We start from the raw sequence: 15,244 nt of genomic DNA on the forward strand, positions 1-15,244 counted from the left end.
CACCACTCATTAGCTGTTTTACGCTCTAACGTTCTTTCTCACACACCCTTCGGCATTGAATACATTGTCATGTATACAGACACCGCAGTGTTTTAAAGGACTGGTGGGCTCTCCTTGGTGGGCATGGCTCTTTCTGTGATGTTGACATTCTCTACAACCGCAACATAATTTCATACACTGTGTCATATTTTTTTTTTTATTGTGTATCATTTCGTATTTGCCATTCGCATGTCGTATAGCAGGCTAAGCACTTTGCGTATAATGGATCGACGTGAGCGCGTGTTTCTGTTTCTTACATGACAAGTAAACTAGATTGATTTCTCTCAAATTGCAATGGGAGTAAAACAGATCTTGTTGTGAAGTCGCGATGGCCGACGGTGTCACCAGTGTGTGTGGCTCTGAGTTCTTCCAAGTTCTTGCGGAATTTGCAGACTCTGAACTGTTTTCACTGACCTTAAAGAGAAATCATTTCACCTGCTCAGTCTCAAAAATCACTAAAGCAGTGGAGTGCACTGCAAAAAATGTCCGTAAATTCAACGGTATACTTTGAATGACGAAATGAAAATACCTTTTCTGAAAAATAAAGAAAAGTCACCTTATGTTCAATACTGAAAACTACCTGTAGGTGTATCTTACATTAGTGGTTCTCAAACTGTGGGGCGGGCCGTCCTAGGGGGGCGCTAAGTAACAAAAAGGGGGGCGCGAAGATGTGAAAAACAGAAAACAAGAATCAAAAATATGATAAATACATCTATTGAAACAAAACAAATTAACTTAAACTATATTCGGATACTAGAGTTATAGATACTGATAATAGAGCTATTAATGTCGATAAATGTTAAGTAGGTGTAATAAAATATGCATGTATGATATATCATTAATTTAAAAAGAGCAAATTGGTATTAGTGGGCTCCTTTCAAAAAGAAAAGTTAGGGGCTCGCGATTAAAACTGTCATGAACACTCGGGTGGCAAATACTTGAAGGTTGAGAAACGCTGTCTTACGCGATACATTTCATTATTTTTTAGTTCTGTAAAATCGATAGTTGTCTACCTTCAAAATACGCCGTTTACTGATACATTGCGGTTACACTGAAGAAATGGCCGCTACTTTTACAGTGTAAAACCATTAAATAAAAGGAGAGCAACTGTAAAATGTAAAACGCTTAAGCTCTGTTTCAGTAACACCGAACTTACGATATTTGCATTGTTCTGTAGTTAAACGTTCACTTCTATTGTAATGTGTTATAAAGAAAAAACAGTTATTTAGTATGAAGTTATACCGTATAAACCTAAACATATTGTCACCTTATTTGTACAGTCAAACTCTGCCAACCGCAGCTGCCAGTTTATTTACGGTAAATGTCTTTATGTCTTTACAGTGTAAAAGAAGAGATCACCAGTTTCACTGACCATTGATTTTTTTTTTTTACAATACGTTTTAATATGTTTGAAGGTTTGGTTGTTCTGCTCGCTCACTAATCACGTCTTGCTGTTAGGCGCGTTCTCTCAACTACCGTACATGTCATTTAATAAGAAGGTAAGGTGGTCCTCCACCTGTGGGGCGGGCCCCCTAGGCGGGCGCGAAGATGTGAAAAAAAAAAGAAAACAAGAATCAAAAATATGAAGAATACATCTATTGAAACAAAACAAATGAACTTAAACTACAATCTGATACTAGAACAATAAATATAGAGTTAGATAAATGTCGATAAAAGTTAAGTAGGAATAATAAAATATACATCTACATTTCAAAAAGATGTTGGGGGCGCAATTAAAACTGTTATGAAATCTCAAGTCGCAAATACTTAAAGGTTGAAAAACGCTGAGGTAAGACGAGACCATTCAGGCCATTCGTCGCTTGTTTCTTTAGCTGACAGCTCTCGTGCCCCAATATCTCCTCCTGATCCTTCTTAAAGGTTTCTTCTTCAACCCCACGTCTCAGTAGTTTGTTTCAGTTTCCCACACCTCTTAGAATAAAGAAAGATACCCTGCGGCGTCAGTCCTAATCGCACGCCCCCTTCAGTTCCACCGATGTCCTCGAGGACGTACGTGACCGTTTAGTATGCTGCTGGACCGACTTAATCAACGCACACCTGGATGAGGTCTCCTCTGCTCAGGCTACACCTGTCACGCTAGGCCACGCCCCGTTCACTCCCAAGATGCACCTGGCTGCTCGCCTCTGCACCGCTTCAGGTGCTGCGGTGTCTTTCTTGCATTGTGGTGGGCACGAGGGTGCGCAGGACACTCCAGATGCGACCCCACGAGTGCGCTACACAGTCCGACTGTGACGTTCAACAGTTTTTATGATGGAACCTAACGTTTTCTCTGCCTTTTAAATTGTTTAGATAATGAAAATGATGGGTCAACATAAATCCCTAAATCCTTTTCAGAGGTTGCTTCCTTCGGGACAGCGTCTCCCATCTTGTATTTATAATTAGATCATTAAATAAAAATATGAAAAAAAAAAAAGACAGGAGATGAAGATTAAATATATATAAATGACATAAATGACATGTCTTCAGATTCATTTAAACATTTGTGACAACTTATAAGCAAGTCTCACGAGTTTTTTTTATTGACAGTCATTTTTACATAAAACTCATTGCATGGTAAAGGAAATAATAAATAATAATAATAATAATAGAATGCATTTTGTCTCAGATTTCATTCTTAATTTTAAGCCTATCCGTCTCTCCATCAGTTTTATATTTCTGTCCGTCTCTCTCCCCTTCAACACCTAATAGCTAATGTCTGGTGGGCATACAGGAGCAAAAATGGCTGCTGTCACATCATCCAGGTGGGTGCTTGTTGAAGTGGTCACCCCTCAGTCTGTGTAAAGTGCTTTGAGTAGCGAGAAAAGCGCCACATATCAATGTGATTATCTCTCTTATATAGTGTCTTTCATTTCTGTCTATTGAATAAAGTGCCTTTCACACCTATTATATAGTGCCTTTCATAATTATACATTTATCTCATATAGTGCCTTTTATATCTAGTATATAGCGCCTTTCTTTAATATCTACCTGTGACGGTTGCGGTGCCTGTCACTTCTCTTGATCTATGTATTCTTCAGTTACGTATGTGGTGCCTTTTACAGCCATCTGTAGTTCTTTTCACTTTTCCTGTCACAGTAGAGTGGGGACGTGTTGATGAGCACATGTAAGTGACAATGTATGTGACAGTGAGGACCCTGCAAACCTTGAATAACATCTCACTATCTTGGATGAAGCACATTATTTATTTGATTTGAAATTTGTATTATTTATGCACTAATTACATGATGCTACTGTTGAATGACGGGGGCTCGTGCGGCTTTAGCATGCAGGCACTTGTAGACGGTTATCTGGGTGGTCTTCCTATCTTGAATCATAGGATGTTCAGTTTTCAATTTTCTTTGTCATGATAATCAGCAAGGTTACTGAAAATGAATTGAAATCTGATTACATTTTGATGACAAATTTGCATTACAGTTAAAAAGGAAATAGTTGCATTTTAGAAACGCCTCAAGCCCACCATTTAGTCCTAAAATGAAGAAAAGCTTTAAAAACAAAAAGAAAGGAAGGAGAAGATTAGTGACAAGAATACAAATCCTTTGCTTAAGTAGATGTAGAGAATATGCCGATTGGTATGCTGCTATCCTAAAGTTATTACTTAATTCATTCAGGGTGGCATCAGTCAAGGGCAGTGACGTCAGCATCACCCACGTCACCCATAACATGTAATAAAGAGTCACAATGTCAACACTTAAAGTGGGTCAGCAGTGTTGGGTGCTGCTCACAAACTCTGATTCCTAAATGTACTGATGAGTAAAGTCGGCCAATGTTGTGTTAGATGGACCATTCTTCTTCTTCTTCTCCTCATCTATCCAGCCATCCACCCATGTTCCAAACCTGCCTTATCCTGAGCAGGGCTGCAGGAGAGCTGGTGCCTAACCCAGGAAACATCGGGCACAAGGCTGGAACAACACCTCAATGGGATGCCAGTCCATTGCAGGGCACACACACACACAAGGGGCTAATTGAGAGTCACCAGCCCACATCACCTGCATGTCTTTGGACTGTGCTAGAAAACAAAAGAAGTCAGAGTGAGGATACAGGGAGGACATACAAACTCCACTCAGGCTGCACCCCGGGTGCGAACTCTGCTGGTCTTTATTATTAGTATTTCTGATTGTATTGACTCAAGGCATTATCCTTCTTGAACCCTGGGTCAGCCACTGTATCTTCTATTCATAGTCTGATAGTCCTCCATGATGGTTGCCACCAAATCTCACAGGCCACAACTGGCTGGCCTGAGTGTGTCCTGAGTGTTGGACTGGTAGTCCTTGCCAGGTCGGGCATCTGATTTTCATGACACGCTGCCAGATGCTGGCAGATGCTTCACTGGTTGTGTGAACTGTGGTAGGTGGGCTCAGAAATGGACGGGTGGTGCACTGCTGCTGAATGCGCAGGCTGGTCGATGGTTGTAGGCGCTCTGTTTATTAGAGGCTGCCCTGATTTTACGGACATAGATATTCTCTGAATGTCCATTATGGATATTCACAAATGCCTTCCATTCCTACATTTTGTGATATGTAGATGGAAATGCGCAGACCAAAATGGTCCAACTGGATTCGTCAGAAAATAAAGAAAATAAGTGCGATTCGTGCCAGCTCAATGACACGTTCACTTCGAGATGGCCGGCCGCTAATTGGGATTTTCTGTGCTTTATTTATTTATTTATTTATTTACCTCCTCGGTTAACGTTTTGCGATTCTGATGAAGTCTGCTCTTCATGTACGATAAGCCAGAACTGCTCTTTCGTGTTAATCCGCCATGCCACTCGGACGTGGCCGTTCTCTGCCAGCTCCTATGGACTCCGATGGCATCATTTAGAACTGAAAACGGCAACTGAACACGGAAACATCTCCTCGTCAAAGGACGGGGACCATAAAGGACCATAAAGGTTCTTTTGGATGTCTTTATCATGAAGACCCCCTTCAATAAAACAAACGAGCCGACTGGATCCATGGGAACTCGAGCTGTTAAAAGAGACTTTAGTGAATACCAGGCTGGCACGGACGTCATCACGCCTTGCCGCAGTAAACCTGTTAATGAACGGCTCGTGGCCAGGCAGGCCTGAGCAAAACCCGAGGGGTCTCTGACGGATGGTGCACGCTGCAGCCCTGCTGGACCTCTGGATCAGGAGCTGGAAATGTGCTCCTCGTTGAGCCCTTGGGATCCGCAATGCACTTCAAGAGCAAGAAAGCTGCGCACGCCACGGATAACAAAGGACAAAATGCCGACGTGCCGGACATGCAGAGACTTCTATTGTGTCGTGGTTTTATGGAGACGTGCCGCTGGGGAAAACGGCTTTTAAGACACCGGGCAAACGGAGAAAAGCTGGGAAAGAAGAGACTCGCTCAAGTATGAAAGAGGCGTCCGCCGCCGGCCACGGAGATGTGGACGACCGGCGCTCATTGGCCAGCAGCTCTGACGGCGCACTAGAGCGGACTGGACCGACCCACGTGACGGCCTCTCCCGTCCTTCTTGTGGCGCTCTTTGGGTCACGCAGACGCACGACAGGAGTCACGAATGAAGTCTGGAGAGTGACGCGCGTTTCCATTAGCACCTTTAACTTGTTACTCCAGGTTAGCAAAACCGGAGCGTAACTGAGCTCATCAATGAAAAAGAAGAAGTCCTTAAAATACACAAGGGGTGTACATAAGGCCAACGAGTTACCAAAAAAGGTAAAGAGGTGCACAACGTTCAAAAATAACTACAGCGACACGAAAGGGGAATGAAAGGGGCTCAGAAATAAGTGGAAACAGATGAGCGTCACGACACCCGTAGAAGTGCGAGGTGTTATAACACGGGAGACCAAGCGAGTGAGCGAGCGACTGCCTCCAAAATAACGGACCTAAAATGGCCCTCGACTGCCAACCATAGCTTGAAAAAAAAAGACCCGATTCATTCTGAGAAAAGTCCTCTGCATGTGACATTAGTTTTAAAAACTTTGGAAAGGCTACTATTATGCGGACTAAATTAAAATCTTTCAATTAGGCGACCTAGCATGAGGAATCAAGAAATCCGCCTACGTTATTGGTCCTTTTTTCCCCAATCAGGAAGCCATTGACATTTTACAAATCTACCGTCAGCTAGTCGTGCTTGTTAATGGAAGGTTACGGGTGTAAATACTGCATGTGGCGCTTTCTGGAACCTTCGTGTGCGTGGCATCGCTCTGAATGAACCGCTTTGGCACCTTTGTATTTCATTGTGGGTGCCCGGCAATGGTGGGAGAGGCTGAAAGGACCCTTGACCAGCTCCTTATTTTAAAGACCTGGCGACGTCTTCTCGGGACCTGTGTAAGGAGTACTTGTATGATATTGGGGCCATTCGTGAAATCGGTCCAGGAATTAAACACTTCCATTTTGTGGAAGTCATGAAAAAAAAATGTATTTAAGAATTTAGTAATGAAGTAACGGCGCTGAGGTATGAATTGATCGAATCATGAGCATCCTTACAAATGATTTCTACTGGCTGAAAAAGAAAGAAAGAAAGACAGAGGAAAAAAAAGCTAAACTAATTCTGAGAAAAGATAATCAAGATACAGACTGCACAGATCCAGAGGCGAGAATGAAAAGACACGATAATCAACAATGAGTGTAAGAACAAAATGGCCTTCAGTTTTATTGGAAGTGCTTAGTAAGAAAGAAAGAAAGAAAGAAAGAAAAGCTGCAAGCTGACTGCTTTAGGCCCTTATTCTGAGTTGCCATCGCGTGAAGCTTTCACTGATAACGCAAAAGCTGCGCTGTCATTTACCTGACACCTTCATCTAACAATTGGTCGCATTTCTTTTGTTTTATTTATTTTCTATTGGAACACAGGCAGGTGAAGTGTCACAAACTGGCAGTAGTGGGGTTTGAACCCACCAGTCGCAAGGTTTGCTGGCCTATGCCTTAATCACTATACGCCATACTGCTGGTAGTGCATTCTTAAAATATGTTTACATATAGCATTAAAAAAATAGTACATACAGCAGTAACATTTAAATAACCAAAAATGTATTTCATTAATCAAATTCGGGGTTTCCATTGGTCAATTTTCGTTCTATTTGATTTGTGACATTCTGGCCTATTAAAAACGACTTTGTAATGGTGAGACCTATGAAAAACGCTACATCATTTACATAAAATAAATCACATAAATACGGGATTACTTAATGGGGTCTTAAAAATGATTGATCTGTCTAAAAACGTTTTTCTCACTCACTCACTCATACACACAAACAAATATATATATATATATATATATATATATATATATATATATATATATATATATCTCGTTATTCACAAATAAATATAAATTTAAGAACTCTGCGTTCATAAATACGGGATTACTACTGGGTCCTTAATATTATCATTCCATTTAAAAATGCTTTGGCCTATCAGGTATAACATCCCTGCTATCAGTTGGCGCCCCTGCCAGGGTTTGTTCCTGCATTGCCCCCGGCGCGTTCTCGGAAAGGCTCCAGCTACCCCGAAATCAATTGGGTTTGAAAATGAAAGGATGGATGGATAAGTAAAGGGAAGGATGGATTAATGTCATTTAAATTAAGATAGCCCACATCTCTTAATGCATTATGAATGTTAATATGTTTATTATAACAGCTTTAATAAACTTTACCAATCATTATCTCTCATCATAAATCTATCACTTCACACCTTACTGTATGCATCATTTTAAAGTTACTGGAAAAAACGACACATGTTGCTAAGTACAAGAAATCAAATTTGGTTCATCGCCCTTAATTGTGTGAACTGACTGTTTTGTGCATGTGACACATTCGGCTACAACAAGCTAAGAGAAATACGGCGATGCATTCGAAAGAAAGAAAGAAAGACGTAAGTATTATTTTAAAAATGGCAAAATGACTTCAGAAACGTCGAACATAGCAACATAAATCAATTAAGAAAATATGCTTCGGTGTAACACGACAAGCGCATATGCTTATTGATTTTCTATGGGAAGGAATTGAACTGTTAAGAAAACAGACAGACTGCTAAGAAGAAAACAAAGCAGCACAGTAAGGGAAGTAATAATAATGATGATGATGATGATGATGATGATGATAATTATAATAATAACAACCTGTGACTTTATGATTTCAAGGGCGGACTATGGCGGTCCATTCGGTTGCCTGAATTCTTGGCCGACTGGCTTCCATTGATTCGTGTCCTTTTCAGAGAGGTATTCAAGGTAACGTTTAACTGACATCATAAAACACAGAAATATGAATCACCATCGACTCGGGGTGAGTAATCGAAACGTTAACACCAGCAGACTGAAAAGAAAATGCCAGATGTGTTCTTTTCCGTGGGGGTACTGCATGAACAGGAATACATTGTACGTCCAAGTCTACGTTTTTGTATTGCATTGCTTACATAAATGTGCTTCCTGCCCACAAGTTAACTACAAAATAAATAAAAGATGTAAAAGAACCCTTAAGTGGACAAGGCTTCTGCCTCCCCAACCCCGAATAATAAACTGGGGTGCCGTGCAGGGCATGAGACACACCTGGGCAGATGTCCTCAGCAGTCGCCTTAACATCAGAAATCAACGACATGTGAACAGGAGGACCGACTGGGGAGCGGGGCGACGTTAGCGGACACGTTTCAGTTTCTGTCCACGGCGGGGTCCCTCGGGCAGTCAGTCAGGCAGGCCGTCTTGAACGCGCCGCCTCGTTTGTCCGCAATGGACGGTAAGCCGCCCGAGGGAGCGGAGAGCATCTCAGGGAACGGAGCGCACATTTGCGCCGCTGGAGAGGATGCGCGCTGTTTAAAATGAGGGACGTGAAAGAGCGGACGTGAGCAGAAAACCTCGGCGAGAGATTAAGGCTGTTGGCAGCTTTGGCTCCAGTAGCAGGTGTGTGCGTGCGCGTGTGTGTGAATGCGGGTGGCGCGATGATTTCTCATAGGTTGGCTATGGAGGCGATTTGGTGTTGGTGAAGGTGAGGTGGGGAGGAGCAGGCGGGGTGATGCGACCCCCATTATATACTGTGCCAGTCCTCTTTATTATTATTATGTTTTTTTTTTTTTTTTCAAAGCTTACTGCTGGGGGCCAGCTGCAATGCATTGGAACCCAGTGTGGATTCGCAGCGCCGCCTGAATAGCTCATCATCAGAGTCCATTACCCGCTCGTTAATAAAAGCTCTCCTGTCACTCGAGCCGGCAATTCAGAGCGCAAAGCTGCGGCTGGAGATGCCGCAACCCCAAGGAAAGAAAAAAAAAAAATATGCGGGGCCGCTGTGTGCACGGAGGCGGATGCTGTCAGCTGTGTGTTTTGGCTGACGACCACCCCATCCCCGATATCAGTGTATAGACCCCAAGTCAGCCATTGAAAATCGATCGGTCAAACAGATCATCAAGCAATCAACGCACAACTCCAAGTGTAAAAAAATAAAATAAATAAATCCGAGTGTCTCGCTGTGGACGCGCACGGCCAGCGCCGTCTCTCCTGCTCGGAACGAAACGAACGTCCACGATTGTCTGCTGCCGGCAAAAGCCCGAGACGGTGTGCGCCAACGCAAGCCAAACCCCAAGACTGACAGACGGCCGGACAGGCGCACTGATTCCACACAAGCCCCCCGAGTGGAGTGCGCGCTCGCCGCGACTCTACGAGTCTCACTCCAGCAGATTAAACGTATCCATGATAATAAAAAAGAGAGCACATTGCAAATCCATTATGAAGAAGCCTGCCTCCTACCTTGTTGACTCCGATCTCCCTCCTCCGTGCTCCTGTCTCACTGCTTCTCATTCATTCTTCCTTCTTTCGCTCTCTCCTGTGTGTGCGTGTGAGATTTTTTTTTTCCTTTTCCCCCCACTGTTTTCTCCGTTTTTCGCCCCTTCGAGCAGATTCATAAACATTAAAAACGCATTGGAAATGGAGCTCTTCCAGACGTTGAGCCAGCCGTCGCTCCTCTCACGGTGTGAATGCGCGTGGAAAAACAGCAAGAGAAACGCGCTCACCAGGCAACAATTGCTCAAAAATGAGAATAAAAATAAGAGGCGTGCGATGGCCAAAAAAATGTGTCATCAATTTGAAAAGTAGTGCAAAATGCACACACGCTGCCTGGTGCCTTCCCCTTCCCTGGACGTCGCTCTTTTACACCGATATTTTCGTCCGCAGTCAATAAGGTGATGTTTATGGCGCTTCTTATTTTAGATTTAGCAGCCGGAGCATCCTCTTTTACTCGCGGCTCTCCCAAGGTGCCGGGGCACAGCGGTGCGTGTTGCTGAAGAAAGAGGACATGCAGAAGGCAATTAGCAAACGGGAGCAGGAGGAGTCGATGGATGGAGACGCTTTCAGGAAGAATTCAAAGAGCGTGCCCGCACCGTGGCTTGGCCAGCGTAGGACGGGGGCACCAGACGTGCCGAATATTCCATTCCGCAGAGATGGCCACAGAAAATAGCATCCCTTCAGCCGACCCCAAAACGATTAGGAATCCTGCAGGCTCCAGTGACAACGGCGAAGATCTGTTGACAGACAAAATATCGGTGGGTGAACGTGAACAGGAGGCAAATATGCCAGGATTCTCACAGAAACGAGGGCAGCGATTCAAGAAGCCCCGTTTCAAATCACAGGCGCGCTATGGCAGACAGAAACACAAGGAAGGCAGAAAGGAGACATTCTGTAGGAAAAAAAAAACAATCAAAAAAACAATCAAATAAATAAAAAAATAACAAAAAACACACACGTCCCTCTCTCTCCTTTGCGATCACTGCATTCTTTCCTCCCGCATCGTTGGGTTATTTCAAAACAAAAGAAGTAGAAGAAACAGAATGGGATATAATCCGCCGGTGAGCTGTATTTCCATGGAATTCTGTCACTAACGTGTCGTCCCGCTTTATCTTGATAATCGATGCGGATCCTTTGACTCGCGAGCGGTGGATATCTTCATAGTCCTCTGCCTAGTCGATTATATGCAGTGGGGCTGGAAGGAGAGATGACATTCGCTTCGGAGGACAGACAACAATTCGAGCCCAAAGCCGAGAGTGGGTCCCTGAAGGCGTCTGCCTACATATTCCCGCATCTCCTTTTAGAAACCGTTAGGAAACACCAACGCGAATGGAAACGTTTATCTCAAAAAAATCCGTCCGTCGTGCGTCTCTCGTCTCCAATCGGCACGCACGTACTGAGGTGCTGTTGGTGCTGCTGCTGCTGCGTGTCGGGGAGGTGGGGGTGTGTGTGTGGGGGGGTTATTCCTCCTGACGTACCCCGGTCACCATTCGATTGCGCCTGCTTTATCCCCGTGCGGTGTAACCTGTGTGTGTACACACAGAGAACGAGCAGAGGATGCGATCCCTCCTAAAACCCAGCGCGGAGTTGTAATGATGGAAAATTGAAGCCTCTCGCTGAACGCCCCCTCCCCCCCAACTCCACTCCGCTGTGCGCAGCGCCGGGAGACGGGAGTCTGGCGTTGTACGCAAGCCGCGGACCGGAGCGCGTGCACGCCGGATCAGGAGCTGCGACGGGCTTGCGCCCATTGCGTAAGAGGAGCCGCGTTCCTCCATTCTTATGGATTCCGTGCGCGCCTGGGACCACGGAGGGCAATCAACAAGGCTGAGGCCGCAGAGAGAACGCGTTCGAAACGATCCAGGACGGACATGTGAAATGGAGCGGCGAGAGGCATGCGTCGAATTAAAATTTCGGTGTGTGTAAAATAGTCAGCGTGTGGAAATGAATGTGTGTGGAAAGGCGCAGCGGCGCTGGTCACCCGGAGATGCACTGCAAGAAAAATGGAAAACTTTAGGCAGGAGAAAAAAAAAAAAGAAACACGGAAAAGCGATCGGCTAAAAGAGATTAGAAAACAGAAGCGCGAGGAAATGAGTGCCCAGCAAGCATTTGCACGCCTCATCAGAGAATAACAGACGCAGTTAAAGTGACACGGGGCCATGGAAGCGTGCCCAGAAGAATGAAAAACACTGATGGATCTGAAGTGTGCGGGAGTCTGGGCGATAATGAGAGCGGCCGTAAATGTCCGTGGAGAAAATTGTATAGGAAACGGGGAAGGCGACATCTGTAGTGGCAAGCGCGAGGTTAAAAGGTGACAAACAGGCGGCGTGCAGAAGAAGGAGAAGAAGCCGAGGCGAGTTATTTATTGGCGGCGGCGGACGACAAGGGAAAATGGTAATCGTGAAGATGACACCAAAATAAAAAATTAAGATCACTGAAGATGTCCTGAGTAGCTCTTCATTAGCAGCTGATGATGAATTACAGCCGCTGCTGCTGCTCCTGCTGCTGCTGCTGCTTTAATAAACAGAACAAGTGACTGAATCTCTGGGATGCCATCAGCCCTGAATGGATGTGAAGGGGTGAAGCCCCCGGCTATGGAGCCACAGGTCACACATCCACCTCGTTTGTTAACCCAGCACTCCTCAACTGGCTGGTGCTCAGAAAAAAACGAGCCCACTATTGTGGTTCAGAGATTCAGATGAAATAGTGAGACATCTTGATGGGTGGGTGGTGCGTTTCCTGCTTTGGGGTCTCTCTCTCTCTCTAGAAGTTTGGAGATAATCTCAAACTCTTAACTGCATGGGTCAAGTGTGACAGTCAGAGCTGGTCGATTCATTAAGTGACGTAGGTGGTCACCTAGGGTGCCACCACCCGACGGGTGCCCTTTATGAAAGTTAGGGGCACATGCTCCAGATGCTGTGGATCGCGGTTTAAGTAACTCAGGGGTTCTAAATTCACCTGTCACGGTATGGACAATGAGGGGCGCCATTTTGGTAACTCAAGTCTTGTGTGCTCCAGACACTGGTTTTTGGGGGGCACGCAGGGAGCCCTTCAGTGGAGCTTACATGAATGCTCTGGCTGTTGTCTGCCCACATACCCTTCACGTCAACTGAGAGTTTTTCTCCTTGTTGGAGATGCTGGACTTGGTGCTCAAACTTCAACGTTCACTTGACATATCAGGAGAAGCCATCAGCTTAAAGACAGGTTTTCTATTCAGGGTTTAGAGGGTCCAACCTGAAACAAAGGCTGTTGGGGGTAAGAAGGCCAACGTGTGTAGAAGGACTATGATACAGGAATGACCCTCAAGTGGTTCTCAGGAGGTTGTGGCAAATCTTTCAACACCTCTGGAAGGACAAGCAGGACGTCACCCAGCCTAATGTTGGCGAGACTTGGGGTGGCTGCCCCCATCTCTAAATACTCTTGTTGTGTAGTAGAAGGAGCTCCTCGACCAGTAGGCTCATCTGGTCACTTCAGCGTTTGGAGGAGCCGAGTTAATCTCTGCCAAGGAGGTCACAGTGGGGCAGAGCAGCTCTTTGGTGATACGGCTGCTGGGGTGAATGCCAGATCAGCATTCTTGAATGGCGGGCAGTGTTTGTCATACTCTTTGGACATCTCTCTAGGAGTATTGGGATCACTTGAAACTCTCATCCTGGTGAAGTCACTCTTGGTGTCATTTCAGTGGAGCCGAGAGGAGCGATTGGGCTGCTGACTGCTCCGTCATAGCCATTGGGAGTTTCTCTTTGCTGGAGATGGTGGGCTCAGTGCTCAAAGCGTAACACCTACTGGTGACACAGGTTAGTGGCAGCTGTACCCGGTGACCTGGAGAAGCCATCAAGTGAAGCCAATTTTCTATTTAATGTTAAGAGAGTCCAAACACTTTCATTTCAGGAGTTAGGAAGGTCTCTACACTTCTAAAAATAAAGGGGCCAACCTGAACAACGTCATAGGGAAACATCCACATGAAGACCCTTCAAGAAGTGTAAGAGGTTCCATAAATATCAATGAACAGATGGCATTCGATTTGTGAAATACCAGTGGGCTTGTGATTTTTGAATGACTGCTTCAGGTTTCCTTCATCGGTTTTATCCTGCTGGCTCACCTACTAGACAATCAAAGTTTCTGTTTTGTTCACATTTTCTAAGTCCAAGAGGCCAGTTTCACATGCAAAGAAACTTTCCAAGGATGAACTGGTTCATTGTCAAGCAATGGAGCTATGAAGAACCACACAAGCCAGTGAAGGGCCATTAAAGAACCTTCATTCTAAGGCCTGTGATTAAAGAATGACCGTCAAGTGGCTGTCACAAGGTGGTGGGTGGCAAATCATTCATCACACCCAAAGGACCTCGTTCTGGCTGGTCTCAGAAACATAAGGGAGAACTTGCAGCATCTGTGAATACTGTGGCACCCAGGGGGTCTGGACCAGAGAGGGTGACCACAGACTGTCTGACAGGGTGGGAGTGCCTGGCAAAGCCACCAGTCCGGCAGGAAGTGACTAATTCCATTGCTTCATCTCCTCCATCCTTGGCTCCATACAGTATAGGTGAGCTGTAGAAGGAGGTCCAAGACCAGTACGCTCATACAGCCACGTGAGTGTTTGGAGAAGACTTTGTCCATCTCTGCAGTGGAGGCCACAGGCTGGCTGAGAAGCTCTTTGGTGGCGCAGTGGTTGGGGTGTCTGATCTTTGGAAGATATCTTGGTTGGCACACTTCTTGTAATGCTGTGGGCAATGTGAGGGGCACGGTGATGGACACCTTTAAAAAAGGGTGCTAAGAGGGATGTCATTTCTTTATTAATTGTTATATAATTCCTTTCACATCTATCTATCTATCTATCTGATCCTGCTAACTACGCTATCTAATCCTGCCAGAAAATGCCATCTATCTATCTGTCTGTCTGTCTGTCTGGTCTGAAAACAGGGAAACATCCAGTGAACAGCAGGTCTCTGCCTGGTGAACATGCCTTGTTGATGCCCGAGGTCAGAGGAGATGGCCAGACTGGTCTCATCTGATAGAAAGGCAACAGGAACACAAATTAGCACTCGCTACAACTGAGGTACACAGAAGAGCAGCTCTGAACACACAACACGTTGAGCCTTGAAGCAGGTGGGCTACAGCAGCAGATGACACTCCTGTCAACTAAGAACAGGCAACTGAGGCCACAAGTCACACATGGGGCTCACCAAAACTGAACAATAGAAGACTGGACAAATGTCAACTGGTCTGCTGAGTCTCAAGTTCTTCTGCGACATTTGGGTGGTCGGGCCAACACCATGAAAGCAGAGATGCATCCTGCCTATCGGCACTTCAGGCTGCTGGAGGTTGTGTGATGGCGTGGTTGATATTTTCTTGCCACACTTTGGGTCCTTTAGTGCCAACTGAGCATCATTTAAATGGCACAGCCTATCTGAGTATTGTTACTGACCGTGCCCATCCCATCATCTTCTGTTGGCTCCTTCCAGTAGGATAA

At 45.2% G+C, this 15,244-nt stretch overlaps 1 protein-coding gene across 6 annotated transcripts in view; it reads right to left on the bottom strand.

The window, feature by feature from the left end:
- Positions 1 to 11,392, bottom strand: part of adgrl1a (adhesion G protein-coupled receptor L1a) — a 294,832-nt gene extending 283,440 nt beyond the window's left edge. For 5 of the 6 annotated variants that reach the window (XM_039772479.1, XM_039772478.1, XM_039772481.1 and 2 more), the window contains exon 1: positions 9,748 to 11,392. The gene's annotated coding sequence lies outside the window, so the exon portion shown is untranslated. The remainder of the gene's footprint in view (positions 1 to 9,747) is intronic. The other variant, XM_039772475.1, reaches the window with a different exon arrangement.
- Positions 11,393 to 15,244: the final 3,852 nt, after the last annotated feature.

This window comes from Polypterus senegalus, chromosome 12 (assembly GCF_016835505.1).
Source record: "Polypterus senegalus isolate Bchr_013 chromosome 12, ASM1683550v1, whole genome shotgun sequence".
In the NCBI taxonomy this organism is placed as follows: Eukaryota; Metazoa; Chordata; class Cladistia; order Polypteriformes; family Polypteridae; genus Polypterus; species Polypterus senegalus.